Source organism: Hypanus sabinus, chromosome 22 (genome assembly GCF_030144855.1).
Source record: "Hypanus sabinus isolate sHypSab1 chromosome 22, sHypSab1.hap1, whole genome shotgun sequence".
In the NCBI taxonomy this organism is placed as follows: Eukaryota; Metazoa; Chordata; class Chondrichthyes; order Myliobatiformes; family Dasyatidae; genus Hypanus; species Hypanus sabinus.
In genome coordinates this window covers 19,799,599-19,815,297 of record NC_082727.1, presented here as the reverse complement: position 1 = coordinate 19,815,297, position 15,699 = coordinate 19,799,599, and positions in this window count along the sequence as shown.

Genomic DNA, 15,699 nt, shown 5'->3' with positions numbered 1-15,699 from the left:
ACACAGAGAAACCCACATGGTCACGGGGAGAACCTCTTTACAGGCAGTGACGGGAATTGAACCCAGTTTGCTAGTTCTGTAAAGCGTTGTGCTAACCACTACGCTACCGTGCCACCCTGAGTGGTTTCTTATCTAAGAAAGGGTGTGCTGATAATGGAGAGGGTTCAAAGGAGGTTCACAAAGATGAATCCGGGATTGAAAGGCTTGTCATTCGAGGAGTGTTTGGTGGCTCTGCGCCTATACTCACTGGAATCCAAAACATTGAAGGGGGGGATCTCTTTGAAACCTATTGAAAGTTGAAAGGCCTTGATGGAGTGGATGTGCTGAGAATATTTCCTATGGTGGGGGAGTCTAAAACCAGAGGACACAGCCTCAGAATAGAGGGAGGTCTATTTAGAACGTAGGAAATTCTTTAACCAGAGCTTGGTTAACCCGTGGAATTCACTGGGTATATTTAAGGCAAATGTTGATAGATTCTTGATTAGTCAAGACATGTGGGAGAAGGCTGGAGATTGACGCTGAGAAGGAAAAGGGATTAGCCACGATGAAATGGCGACGCAGGCTCAATGGACCAGATACCCTAATTCTGTTCCTATATTTTATATCTTATGATCTTGTGCAACAAATACAATAGGATCAATGAAAGACCACCCCCAACCAATGTGAAATAGACAACAAACTGCAAATACAAAAGGGAAAATTTTTAAAAATGATAATAATAACAATAATAATAAGGGTTAACCAGACCAGGTGGTTAATACAAAAAATAGCAAAAATACATAATAAAAGATCAACAAATTCTTGATGATAAATGCAGAAAATGCCAAGAGACAACAGAAACAATCCAACACATCACAGCAGTTTAACTAATTACTTCCAGAGGCACAATGAAGTGGCAAATATCATTTACCAAAATCTTGCTTTAAAATACAATCTCAAGGAAGAAGCCACACCTTACTATAAATACAAGCCTGATCCAGTTCTACAATCAGAGTCCCACAGATTATATTATGTCTGATCCATTATTACAGATAGGATGATCCACAATAATCATCTGAATATAATATTATGGTATAAATAAGCAAGAAGATCCTTCTTAATAGGAATGGCCGTTCCAAACACACATAACGTAGAGAAATCAGTAAGTGAAAAACACCAGGAATATGCTGAATTATATAACCATATAACAACTACAGCACAGAAACAGGCCATCCCGGCCCTTCTAGTCCGTGCCGAACGCTTACTCTCACCTAGTCCCACCGACCTGCACTCAACCCATAACCCTCCATTCCTTTCCTGTCCATATACCTATCCAATTTTATTTTAAATGACAATATTGAACCTGCCTCTACCACTTCTACTGGAAGCTCGTTCCACACAGCTACCACTCTCTGAGTAAAGAAATTCCCCCTAACTCTCAACTCATGTACTCTTGCTTGAATCTCCCCTACTTTCAATGGGAAAAGCCTATCTACATCAACTCTAACTATCCCCCTCTTAATTTTAAACACCTCTATCAAGTCCCCCCTCAACCTTCTACGGTCCAAAGAATAAAGACCTAACTTGTTCAACCTTTCTCTGTAACTTAGGTGCTGAAACCCAGGTAACATTCTAGTAAATCTTCTCTGTACTCTCTCTATTTTGTTGACATCTTTCCTATAATTTGGTGACCAGAACTGTACACAATTAAAAGAGGAAATTGAAAGACTATGGAACATGAACAAGGTATACGGTACATTGTCCCAATAGTAATATCTACAATTGGTATCATCTCAAAGTCACTATACAATTGCTTAAATAATTTGGCCTACACAGCAATATCTATGCAAAGCTCCAGAAAGCCACAATACTAAACACAACTAGAACAATACTAAAGATCCTAGCAATTGAGAATGAGTGTGCTTGGCTATGCCTATACCTCACATTTTCCTAGACTGAAATGAGAAAAAAATTATAATTATTATTAAAAAATAAACAATAAATATCAAGAACATGAGATGAAGAGTCATTGAAAGTGAGTCCACAGGCTTTGGGAACATTGTAGTGATAGAGTTGAGTGAAGTTATACCCTATGATTCAAGAGCCTGATAGCTGAGGGGTAATAACTGCTCCTAAGACTCCTGTACCTTCTTCCTGATGGCAGCAGTGAGAACAAAGCATGACCTGGATAGTGGGGGTCTTTGCTGATGGGTGCTGCTTTCCTGGGGCAGAGCTCTATGTAGAACGTGTTCAATGATGTCTTTGCCTGTGATGAAGCCTGGTTTTTGTAGGCTCTTCCATTCAAAGGCATAGGTTTTTCCATACCAGGCCGAGATGCTACCAGTCAATACACTCTCCATCATACATCTATAGAAGATTGACAAAGTTTTAGATGACCTGCCAAATCTTCGCAAACTTCTAAGAAAGTAAAGGTGCTGCCACGCTTTCTTCATAATGGCATTTGTGTGCTGGATCCAGGACAGATACTCTGAAGTGATAACACTGAGGAATTTAAAATTGCTGACACTCTCCACCTCTGATCCCCCGATGAGGTCTGGCTCACGGACCTCTGGTTTCTTCCTCCTGAAGTTAATAATCAGCTCCCTGAGCTTGCTGACACTGAGTGAGAGGTTGTTTTTCTGGCACCACTCAGCCAGATTTTTGATCTCCCTCCTACTTGCTAATTTGTCACCACGTTTGAGTTGGCCAACGGCAGTGGTGTCATTGGCAAACTTAAGTATGCCATTGGAGCTGTGCTTCGCCTCATAGCCACAAGTATAAAGCAAGTAGAGCAGGGGCTAAGCCTTGTGGTGTGCCAGTGCTGATGCTGATTGTGGAGGAGATGTCGTTGCCAATACAAACTGACTGGGGTCTGCAAGTGAGGAAATCGAGGATCCAAATGCACAAGCAGATATTGAGGCCAAAGTCCTGAAGCTTATAGATTAGTTTTGAGGGAATCATAGTATTGAATGCTGAGCTGTAGTCGATGAAGAGCACCCCGATGTATGTATCTCCACTGTCCAAATGTTCCAGGGTTGAGTGAAGAGCAAACAAAATAGCATCTGCTGTTGGCCTGTTGTGACGGTAGGCAAATCGGAGCAGATCCAAGTCACTTCTCAGGCTGGAGTTGATATGTTTCATCACTAACCTCCCAAAGCGCTTCATCACTGTGGATGTAATCACTGAGACAGGTTACCACACTCTTCTTAGGCATTGGTATAATTGAAGCCTGCTGAAGTAGGTGGGTACCTCAGACTACCAAAGTGAGAGGTTAAAGATATCAGCGATCTGGAGTGATATCACTCCAGCCAGCTTATTAACGCAGGTCTTTAGTACTCGGCCAAGTACCCTGTGTGGGCCAGATGCTTCTTGTGAGTTCACCCTCTTGAAGGATCTTCTCACATCAGCCTCAGAGACTGAAATCACAGGGTCACTGGGAGCTGTGGGAGTTCAGGAAGGTTCCTCCATGTTTGGATGCTCATAGTAATGATAAAATCAAAGCATAAGGGAATGAAACCTTATAGTCACCTATGTTGCTCAATTTCACTTTGTAGGAGGTGATAGCATTCAAGTCTTGCCACAACTACTTAACTTGCTTCAGTGATTCAAGTTTGGTCCGAAATTGCCACTTTTCACGTAAGATGGTTCTCTGGAGATTGTACCTGGACTTTACTTGGTCACCACACCTGAATGCCACTGATTTGTCCCTCAGCAACTGCGATTCTCATTGTTTCATCTAGGGCTTCTGTTTTGGGGAAGACTGAATGATTTTCCAGGGGCACACTCATCTACCACTGTTTTTGTAAAGTTCATAACAACCATGGTGCATTTGTTCAGAACTGCTGATGAGATTTTGATCATGATACAGTTCAGTGACTCAAGCAATCCCATAGCCACTGCTCCGTCTCCCGCGACCACCTCTTTGTTGTCCATATCTCTGGAGTCTTGCTCTTTAGTCTCTACTCGTAGGAGGAGGACAGTTAAGTAATCAGATTTCCTGAAATGTGGGAACAGTAGACATTCCTAACCATAGTATAGCAGTGGTCGAGTGTGTTGGCACCCTTGGTGCTGTAGGTGATATGTTGATAATAATTGGATAGAGATTTCTTGAAACAAGACTGATTAAAGTCCTTGACAATGATATAAAAGGCATCCAAGTAAGCTGTTTCTTGTTTGCTGATGGTGGCACTCAAGAGCCTACTTAACCTTGGCCTTTGGCGGTATGTAAGTTGTGGACAGGCTCGCAGAGGAGAACTCTCTTGGTAGGCAGAACAGTCAGCTCTTAACCATCAGATGTTACAGGTCAGGGGAATAGTAGTACAACAAGATCTCTGTGTCTGAGCACCACAGAGAGTTTATCTTGAAACACAGACCTCCATCTTTTGCCTTCTCTGAATCAGCAGTCTAGTCCTTCCTGCGTATTGAGAAGTCTTTGGGTCTTACCAACGTATCCGGTGTGTCCTGGGTGAGCCATGTCTCCGTGAAGCAGAGAATGCAACAAGCCCTCATTTTGCTCCAATACTGCAAATTTGCCTTTAGCTCCTCAGTCTTGTTTTGTATTGACTGTACATTTGTCAACAAGATAATGGGTAGAGGAGATTTCCTACCTCAGCATTTCAGCCTAGCCTGGTGTCCTCCTCTCCTCCATCTTTTAAAGCAATGGCAGTGTATCTTCATGCAGTTAACATACAGGTTCATTGTACCTGTATGCATGAGAGTTCAATTCAATGAGTCCTTCAGTAGATCATGAAATTACTAGCTTGCTGACAGTTCAAAAGTACATTATTTAAAGGGAAATTACAGGCTGTAGATTGCAGTGAAAGTAGTTCAGAAGAAATATACTTAGAAGTTTTATAAGCTACCTTTCACACATTATTGTAATTCACCAGCGTCATCTTGGATTCTGGCATTTTCCTCCTTCCTTTGCAGTCTCGATGAAATGTCTTGGCCCAAAACACCAACTGTCGCTTACATAGGTACAGCCTGGCCTGCTGAGTTCCTCCAACACTTTGTGTGTGTTGCTCTGGATTTGCAATGGTTCCTTCACTCAACTGGAGACCCACCATCATAGCAAGCAAAATATTTACCAATATTTAGAAACATTTACCAAGGCCCTTCCCAACCTGGGCCATTGGATACTTCTCAGCCGCTGACAGTAAAGGTTTACTCAATAGCCCAGAAACGGAAGAGTTCTTCATCAGACTTAGCGCTGAGAACAGGAGTTGGGATGTTATGTTGTCAGTGTATAGACATTGGTGAGGCTGCACTTGGAGTGCTGTGTAGAGTTTTGGCCGTCCTGTTATTGGAAAGAGGTGGAGAAAATGCAGCGTAGATTTACAAGAATGTTAGGTCATGAGATATAGGAGCAGAATTAGGCCACGTGTCCCATCAAATCTCTTGCCTGGACTCTAGGGCAGGAGGTGTAGAGAGAAGTTGGCCAGGCTGGGACTTCATTCCTTGCAGAGTAGGACCCTGAAGGGTGTTGTTATAGAGGTGTATGAAATTCTAGAGGTCTAGACAGTGTGAATGCATTGAGTCTCTGGAGTGAAGGCGGACGAGAGGTGATTTGATGAGGGTGCATAAGATGATTAGAGGCAGAGATCAGGTGGATGGCCAGAGACTTTTACCCAGGGCCAAGGTGACTCACACAAGGACACATTGATTTAAGATGATTGGAGGAAAGTGTAGTGGGAAATATGAGACGTAGCATTTTTACGCAGAGGGTGGTAAGTGTGTGGAATGCACTGCCAGGGGTGGCAATAGCGGCAGATACATTAGGGACTTTAAAGGGGCTCTTAGATAGTTACGTGGATGATAGGAAAATGGAGGCTATGTGGCAGGGAAGGGTTAGATTGATCTTAGAGTAGGTTGAAGTGTTGACACAACATCGTGGGCTGAAGGACCTGTTCTGTGCTGTAGTGTTCTAGGTTCTAGAGGGAACAGGCTTCAGGTGAGAGGGGAAGAGATATTGCAGGACATCAGGAACGCATGTAATGATTGGATTGCACTCCTGGTAACTAGCAGGGAGGCAATGGACTGAATGGCCTTGCTCCCTGTAGCCTAGGAATATCGACTCGAGAACAGAAGCCGGCACGTCGGTGCTACATGAGCGATGTTCTGCTGCTGAAGATGATCGCAGGTCGGAGGATGGGGTTCCATACTTGCTGTTGCAATGGGGGCTTCCCATAAGTCCCGGCCAATGTCCATCCCCCATCATCACTAACAGATGATCCTATTTCTGTATGTGGAATCTTGCTGTGTGCACATCATTTACATCAGTCTTAACCTTTCAAAATGTGAAGCTGCCTTAGATATCCATGGGTAAATCAGCCAGAACTGAAGTTCTGGCTGTTTCTCCTGTGACCGTCCCACACACAGAGAAAAGTAAACCTTCCGTTAGGACGCTGATCGATCAGATGGGATAAATAAGACCATAAGGCATAGGAGCAGAATTAAGTCATTTGACCTTTCAAGTCTGCTCCGGCATCCCATCATGGTTGATTTATTAACCCTCTCAACACCATTCTCCTGCCTTTTCCTCATAACTTTTGATGCCCTGACTAACCAAGAAATCAACCTCCGCTTTAAATATATCTAATGACTTGGCTGCCACAGCTGTTTGTGGCAATAGGTTCCACAGAATTACCACCAACTGGCTGAAGAAATTCCTCCTCATCTGAGTTCTAAAGGGACGTCCCCCTAGTCCAAGGCTGTGCCCTCCCTTGATGGCCTGAAGACTGAGAGAAGCCATGTGACCCACAGCATCTGCGCCAAACACAAATCCAAATTCAGTGAAATCCCTTTTCCCTATCCCTTTTCTGTATCCTTCCGCTTGGTATTCCATACAGTATATATTCATATTTATGTATACATACTTGTTGTGTTTTTTTATTAGTGCCTTCTCTATCTTGTGTTCCTTTATTTGTGCTGTATCGGACCAAGAGTGTCAATTATTTCGGTCTCTTTTACACTTGTGTGCTGGAAATGACAATGAACAATCTTGAATTTCTTGCCTGCTCTTGTGTCCACCCAACAAGCTCAGAGACATCACGATCATATCTGCTTCCATCCCCACCCTAACAGCCTATTCCAGACGCCCACCCCTCTGTGTAAAAAAACCTACTCCACACTTACTGTTGTGACTGTGATCAAAGTCAGCAGAGAGATGCTGAAGCTCGTGATACAAAAGTCTCTCTTCATCACAACCAGCAGGTATTCTTGTGGAGGCCCCCTTGCAGGAGTCTCACAAACTCAAAAGCGCACTACATTTTTATACCCTTAACACCAAAAGTAGCTGATTCAACACGTTTTTAATTGTTACGATGACATTGGTTTCTTCAGTACTTTGGGTTGACCATGCTTCCTTTGAGATACGTATCTACAGTGGGGAGATCAGAATTATTATCACCGGCGTGTGACGTGAAATTTGTTAACTTTGCAGCAGCAGCTCAATGCAATACATAGTCTAGCAGAGAGAGAGAAAAAAAATAAATAAACAAGTAAATCAATTACATATATTGAATATATTTTAAAATGTGCAAAAACAGAAATACAGTATATTAAAAAAAAGTGAGGTAGTGTCCAAAGATTCAATGTCCATTTAGGAATTGGATGGTAGAGGGGAAGAAGGTGTTCCTGAATCACTGAGTGTGTGTCTTCCGGCTTCTGTACCTCCTACCTGATGGTAACAGTGAGAAAAGGGCATGCCCTGGGTGCTGGAGGTCCTTAATAATGGACACTGCCTTTCTGAGACACCTGACACCAGACACACTAAAGATGTCCTGGGTACTTTGTAGGCTAGTGTCCAAGATGGAGCTGACTAGATTTACAACCTGATAGTGTCAGTCTGGTCTGCAGGCTTCCACGAACTTGTTTATAGTGGTGCAAATTACAGCTATGTTGCCTGGATTGATACAAGCCCAATTGAGAAAGTATCATTGTCATTTCACTTTGCAAACCACTTCCCCTGGTCTGTGGGCCAGCCGATGTTCCACAGCCAATATAGTTCATCTGCAGATGTGTGCTTTTAACTTTAATTTACTGCTTGCAATTTACAATTTACATTAAGAACAGAAGACCGGTTCTTGTTTGAATTAATATCTGCTAAATTCACTTAACTCCAGAATACTCCCTAACATCTGTCTGACAAACCTCCTTTCACTTAAAAAGCTATGCCCCCTAATGCTTGACATTGCTGCTTTGAGAGTTCGAGCTAGTCAGGAGTCAATATTGAAGAGTGGAGTCTGAAGTTTGATCGGTAATCTGGAAGCCAAAGCCTGGAGACTGCAGGATTAGGGACCTGTCCTGGGGTCGAAGGACTGAGACCCTTCAGCAGGACTCACGAAGGGTGTCAGCCCAAAACATCCACTCTTTACTCCTCTCCATAGATGCTGCCCGACCTGCCGAGTCCCTCCAGCATTTTACAGGTACTGCTGATATTTTGTTGCTTGTCATGCCCTGAGCTGTTCTGCCGAGCATCGTGGGCATGCTACTCTAGGTGTCAGGACAGGTGGCGACACCTGCGGGTGGTCACACCCCGGGGTGCGCTGACGGTTAACGCAAACCATGCAGCTCACTGCACGTTTCGATGTGCCTGTGGAAAGCTGAATCTGGAAGGTACTGGCCGTCTCTCCAGCAGATCTCCAGCCTGGTGGCAGCTCCAGAAGGAGCTGGCGGGGGGTGTGGCCCTGTACATCACATAATAAGCCCAGGAACTGCTGAGCCAAATGCCCCAGTCCCCCAGTCGCCTATCGCAGAACTGCCTTGATTCAGGCAGATTTATGCAGGAACTTGCTGCTGTTATTACAAGTCGGAGCTTATTGGGAAATTGCTACATTATGTATAGTGTCTAACAAATTGCTCATGTTGGTATAATTGGATTACAACAGCAGTGCGGTCCCAGAGGAAAGATTAGCAAAACACAAGCACTTGCCAACCTCTGAAGCCAGCATTTGCATATTTCTTTCTTTTGCCTGTTGTCTGCCCTGCGTTTTCTACTCCAGCTGCCTGGTGAGGAGGGGGTATGGCCTTTGTTACTCGCCGCTTCAGTGAGACCAAAACCTGAACCAGAAACCCGGCCATTCCAACGGAGCCAGTCAGGCACTGGGGGTCCCGTCCTGACAAAGCAGTTACTTTGAGCGCTGCATTCCCCAACATCCGGTAACCCAAACCCCCTCTTAGGTTCCACCCCAGCCCTCATCACCATTTTCCTTTACCCTCCTCCACCCCATCCGTCTGTCCATCACCCATACACTTCTCCCACTCGGCCCCCTCCACCCACTGTTTCCATCTGCCTTCCCCACCTCCCTCATGTTTCCGTTCTCCAGCTCTCTCTTCTGTCATATTGCAGTATCTGCAGCCCTTTATTGGCTCCACCCATCACCTCCCATCCTCTGTCTCTGTTCCCACTCCCCCTTCCTCCATCTGCCTATCCCCCCTCCTCACCTGATCCACCTATCACCTCCCATCCTCTGTCTCTGTTCCCACTCTCCCTTCCTCCATCTGCCTATCCCCCCCTCCTCACCTGGATCCACCCATCACCTCCCATCCTCTGTCTCTGTTCCCACTCCCCCTTCCTCCATCTGCCTATCCCCCCTCCTCACCTGATCCACCTATCACCTCCCATCCTCTGTCTCTGTTCCCACTCTCCCTTCCTCCATCTGCCTATCCCCCCCTCCTCACCTGGATCCACCCATCACCTCCCATCCTCTGTCTCTGTTCCCACTCCCCCTTCCTCCATCTGCCTATCCCCCCTCCTCACCTGATCCACCTATCACCTCCCATCCTCTGTCTCTGTTCCCACTCTCCCCTCCTCCATCTGCCTATCCCCCCTCCTCACCTGATCCACCTATCACCTCCCATCCTCTGTCTCTGTTCCCACTCCCCCCTCCTCCATCTGCCTATCCCCCCTCCTCACCTGATCCACCTATCACCTCCCATCCTCTGTCTCTGTTCCCACTCTCCCCTCCTCCATCTGCCTATCCCCCCTCCTCACCTGGATCCACCCATCACCTCCCATCCTCTGTCTCTGTTCCCACTCCCCCTTCCTCCATCTGCCTATCCCCCCTCCTCACCTGATCCACCCATCACCTCCCATCCTCTGTCTCTGTTCCCACTCCCCCCTCCTCCATCTGCCTATCCCCCCTCCTCACCTTGATCCACCCATCACCTCCCATCCTCTGTCTCTGTTCCCACTCTCCCCTCCTCCATCTGCCTATCCCCCCTCCTCATCTTGATCCACCCATCACCTCCCATCCTCTGTCTCTGTTCACACTCCCCCTTCCTCCATCTGCCTATCCCCCCTCCTCACCTGGATCCACCTATCACCTCCCATCCTCTGTCTCTGTTCCCACTCCCCCTTCCTCCATCTGCCTATCCCCCCTCCTCACCTTGATCCACCCATCACCTCCCATCCTCTGTCTCTGTTCCCACTCTCCCCTCCTCCATCTGCCTATCCCCCCTCCTCATCTTGATCCACCCATCACCTCCCATCCTCTGTCTCTGTTCCCACTCTCCCCTCCTCCATCTGCCTATCCCCCCTCCTCATCTTGATCCACCCATCACCTCCCATCCTCTGTCTCTGTTCCCACTCCCCCCTCCTCCATCTGCCTATCCCCCCTCCTCACCGGCCAACATTTGCTCCAACACTTCCTTTCATCACTTTATACCGACTCTGTTGTTCAGTCCAGATGAATGGTAATGACCAGAAGTGTGGACCATCTATTTCCTCCCTCAGATGCTGCCTGCCTCCAGCATCCCGTGTGTTGCTCCAGACAATGGCAGGTGCCACCTCCTGTGCCCCCAGATACTGGCACCTGCCACCTCCTGTGCCCCCAGATACTGGCACCTGCCACCTCCTGTGCCCCCAGATACTGGCACCTGCCACCTCCTGTGCCCCCAGATACTGGCACCTGCCACCTCCTGTGCCCCCAGATACTGGCACCTGCCACCTCCTGTGCCCCCAGATACTGGCACCTGCCACCTCCTGTGCCCCCAAACTCTCCCTCCCACTGCCACCACAAAGCTAAGGCAGTGCAGATCCTTGCACTTACCCATAGTTTCAAACTTACTTCTCCTGACTTTAATCAGGAACAACCCCTCTTGCCCAGTGTGCTGGCAGCAACCTCCAGATCTCTCAAACTTACAGCCCATCAATGACATCTCTTCTGAGACAGGAAGCCACACAACCTGTACAGAGAAAGATCCCATAAGTAGCCAGGTGACAATGACCTTGATGCTGAGTGGGTAATCCATTTGTCAGGGGGGAGGTCCCCAAGTCTTCAGATCCCTGTCTGTGGGATCACCCTCTTCCTTCCGCCTGGGGCTTGGACACACCCCAGACTGGCTTAGAAGTGGATCATCTACCCACTGATCAGTGAGTGAGATCAACAACTAACGGGGCACAAGAGGCAGAACGAGAGGGAGGCCATTCTACCCTACTGGTGGCATGCCATTCTGTAAGATCATCGGCTGATCTTTGACCTCAGGACCACTTCCTACATTTAACCCCTTATCCTACAATTCCCACCGCATCCAGAAAACTATTAAGCTGCGAATCTGTGGAATTCTTTGCTACAAAGGGCTGTGGAGGCCAAATCATTGGGTTTATTTAAGGCAGAGATAATGGGTTCTTGATTAGTAATGGTGTTCTTGGTGTTCACCTGACGGAGAATCTCACCTGGTCCCTCAACACCAGCTCCATCGCAAAGAAAGCCCAGCAGCATCTCTACTTTCTGCAAAGGCTGAGAAAAGTCCATCTCCCACCCCCCATCCTCATCACATTCTACAGGGGTTGTATTGAGAGCATCCTGAGCAGCTGCATCACTGCCTGGTTCGGAAATTGCACCATCTCGGATCGCAAGACTCTGCAGCGGATAGAGATGTCAGCTGAGAAGATCATCGGGATCTCTCTTCCTGCCATCACGAACATTTACACTACACGCTGCATCCGTAAAGGAAACAACATTATGAAGGACCCCACATACCCCTTATACAAACTCTTCTCCCTCCTTCTGTCTGGGAAAAGGCACCGAAGCATTCGGGCTTTCACGACCAGACTATGTAACAGTTTCTTCCCCCAAGCTATCAGACTCCTCAATACCCAGACCCTGGACTGACACCAACTTACAGCCCTATTGTCCTGTTTATTATTTATTGTTATGCCTGCACTGTTTCGTGCACTTTATGCAGTCCTGGGTAGGTCTGTAGACAAGTGTAGTTGTTTTTTTCCTCTGTGTTGTTTTTTTTTACATAGTTCAGTCTAGTTTTTGTACTGTGTCATGTAACATCATGGTCCTGAAAAACGTTGTCTCATTTTTACTATGTACTGTACCAGCAGTTATGGTCGAAATGACAATAAAAGTGACTTGACTTGACTTGTGTTAAGGGTGACAGGGAAAAGGGGAGGGAGGGTTGAGAAAAAAAGGCCACGATGGAATGGGGGAGCAAACCCAAGATGCCGAATGTTTTAATTCTGCTCCTATATATCTCGGTCTTCTATCTGGGAAGTTAAACCAGGGCAGGATGTACAGAGTGAATTGTAGAGTGGAGAGGCTCGGGGTACAGGTCTGCAGATCCCTCGACACAGGACCTTGAAGGAACCATGTTGGCGTGGTAGCGTAGCCCCAGCAGCCACCAATCAGAAGTCAATTCCTGCCACTGCCTGTAAGGAATTTGTATGCTCTCTCCGTGACCATCTGAGTTTCCTCTGGCTGCTCTGGTTTCCTCCCAAATTCCAAACATGAACAGATTAGTGTTTCTAAGTTGCAGACATGCTACTTTGGCACTGGAAGCCTGGAGGTATTTGTGGGCACGTCCTTGGGGAGTGGTGGTTGCCCTGACGAAGGGTCTGGGCCCGAATCTTCCACTGTTTATACATTCACGTGAATGCTGCCTGGCCTGCGGAGTTCCTCCTGCATCTTGTATGTGTTAATATGCATTTCACCATGTCTTTTGGTGTTTCAGTGACAATGGGACCAATCTAATCTAATCTAACATGAGGACAGGCCAGTGAAGAAGTTTTATGACACACGTGCTTTTATGAGCTGAGACAGTGAGTCCAAGAGTTGGGATGGAAAACTTGGTGTTCATACAAATTATTAGTTTTGGCTACACTTAAGAGTGTTGTGTGCAGTTCTGGTGGCCATGCTATGGGATGGATGTTATTAAGCTGGACAGGATGCAGGGAAGATTCACTAGGATTTTGCCTGGATTGGGGGGCTTGAGCTATCAGGAGAGATTTGATAGATTTGTTTAACCAGGATGAAAGGGGGATGAAAGGTGCCATGGTAGAGGTGTGTAAGGGTGGCATGTTGGCGCGTGGCCAAGTGGTTAAGACGTTTGTCTAGTGATCTGAAGGTTGCTAGTTCAAGCCTTGGCTGAGGCTGTGTGTGTGTCCTTGAGCAAGGCACTTAACCTCACATTGCTCTGCGACGACACTGCTGCCAAGCTGTATGGGTCCTAATGCCCTTCCCTTGGACAACATTGGTGGCGTGGAGAGGGGAGACTTGCAGCTTGGGCAACTGCTGGTCTTCCATACAACCCTGCCCAGGCTTGCGTCCTGGAAACTTTCTAAGGCGCAAATCCATGGTCTATCGAGACTAACGGAGGCCTACACACCTATATGGGTGGCACTTTAGTGTTATGGTTAATGTAACACCTTACTGTGCCAACAATCAGTGACCTGGATTCAATTAATGCCAGTTTCTGCAAAGAGTTTCTTTGTTCTCTTCATGACCACATGCAGTTCCTCCAGCACCTCCCACATTCTACAGGTGTACAGGTTAGAGTTAATAAATTATGGACATGCTAAACTGGCAATGGATGCGTGGTGACAATTGTGATTTGCTCCCAGCACATCCTGGATTGTGTTGGTCACAAACACAAATGAGACATTTCACTGTTTGCTTCAATTTTACTTAATGTAACCATCAAAGCCAATCTTTATACATAAATAGATGAGAGGGTGAGATAGGACAGCGCGCTGGAGTGTGCTTCCTGGGGTAGGGGTATCTAAAACCGGAGTGTATCAGATAATGTGAGAGGGAAGAATTCTGAAAGAGATCGGAGGGGAACATTTCTCACACAAAGACGAGTTGGTATGTGGAGAGAGCTGCCAGAGGAGGTGGTGGAGACAGGAACAGGAGCCTCAGAGGCACCTAAACAGGTATCTGAATGAGCATTGAATAGAGGGTCGTGAAATCAATGTAGATAAGTTGACTCAGGATAATCAGACATGATGGTGGGCTGAAGGGCCTGTCTATAAATGCTTCTCTGACTTTAACTATCTATCTGGATTGGGGATCCAGAAAGAGATCAGAGATAAAGCATCGGAAGTCAGTACTTCAGTCACACCGACACAGAGTCTTCAATAAGACTGAGTCAGAAATCTGAGTCCTCCAGACTAATGAGTAACAGTCTCCAGTCTCACCGAGTCAGAGTCTCCAGTCTCACCGAGTCTGAGTCTCCAGTCTCACCGAGTCAGAGTCTCCAGTAACACCGAGTCTCAGTCTCCTGTCTCACTGAATCTGAGTCTCCAGTCACACCGAGTCAGAGTCTCCAGTCTCACTGAATATGAGTCTCCAGTGTCACCGAGTCGGAATCTCCAGTCTCACCGACTCAGACTCTCCAGTAACACTGAGTCAGAGTCTCCAGTCTCAACGAATCAGAGTCTCCAGTCTCACCGAGTCAGAGTCTCCAGTCTCACCGAATCAGAGTCTCCAGTCTCACCGAGTCGGAGTCTCCAGTCTCACTGAGTCAGATTCTCCAGTCTCACCGAGTCAGAGTCCCCAGTCTCACTGAATCGGAGTCTGTAGTCTTACCGACTCAGACTCTCCAGTCTCACTGAGTCAAAGTCTCCAGTCACACAGAGGCAGAGTCGCCAGTATCAACGAGTCAGAGTCTCCAGTCTCACTGAATCGGAGTCTGTAGTCTTACTGACTCAGACTCTCCAGTCTCACTGAGTCAAAGTCTCCAGTCACACAGAGGCAGAGTCGCCAGTATCAACGAGTCAGATTCTCCAGTCTCACCGAGTCAGAGTCTCCAGTGTCACTGAATCGGAGTCTGTAGTCTTACCGACTCAGACTCTCCAGTCTCACTGAGTCAAAGTCTCCAGTCACACAGAGGCAGAGTCGCCAGTATCACCGAGTCAGAGTCCCCAGTCACACCGAGTAGAATTCTCCAATCACACCGAGTCAGAGTCTCCAGTCTCACCGAATCAGAGTCTCCAGTCACACCAGGTAGAATTCTCCAATCACACCGAGTCAGAGTCTCCAGTCACACCGAGTCAGAGTCTTCAGTCTCCCCGATTCAGAGTCTCCAGTCTCACTGAATCTGAGTCTCCAGTCTCACCGAGTCCGTGTCTCCAGTCTAACGAGTAAGAGTCTCCAGTCTCACCGAGTCAAAGTCTCCAGTCACACCGAGGCAGAGTCGCCAGTATCACCGAGTCAGAGTCCCCAGTCTCACCGAGTCAGAGTCTCCAGTCTTACCGAGTCAGAGTCTCCAGTCACACCAAGTCAGAGTCTCCAGTCTCACCGAGTCTGAGTCTCCAGTCACACCGAGTCGGAGTCTCCAGTCACACCAAGGCAGAGTCTCCAGTCACACCGAGTGAGAGTCTCAAGTCAGACAGAGTCAGAATCTCCAGTCACAACGAGTCAGAGTCTCCAGTGTCACCGAGTCGGAGTCTCCAGTCTCACCGAGTCGGAGTCTCCAGTCACACCGAGT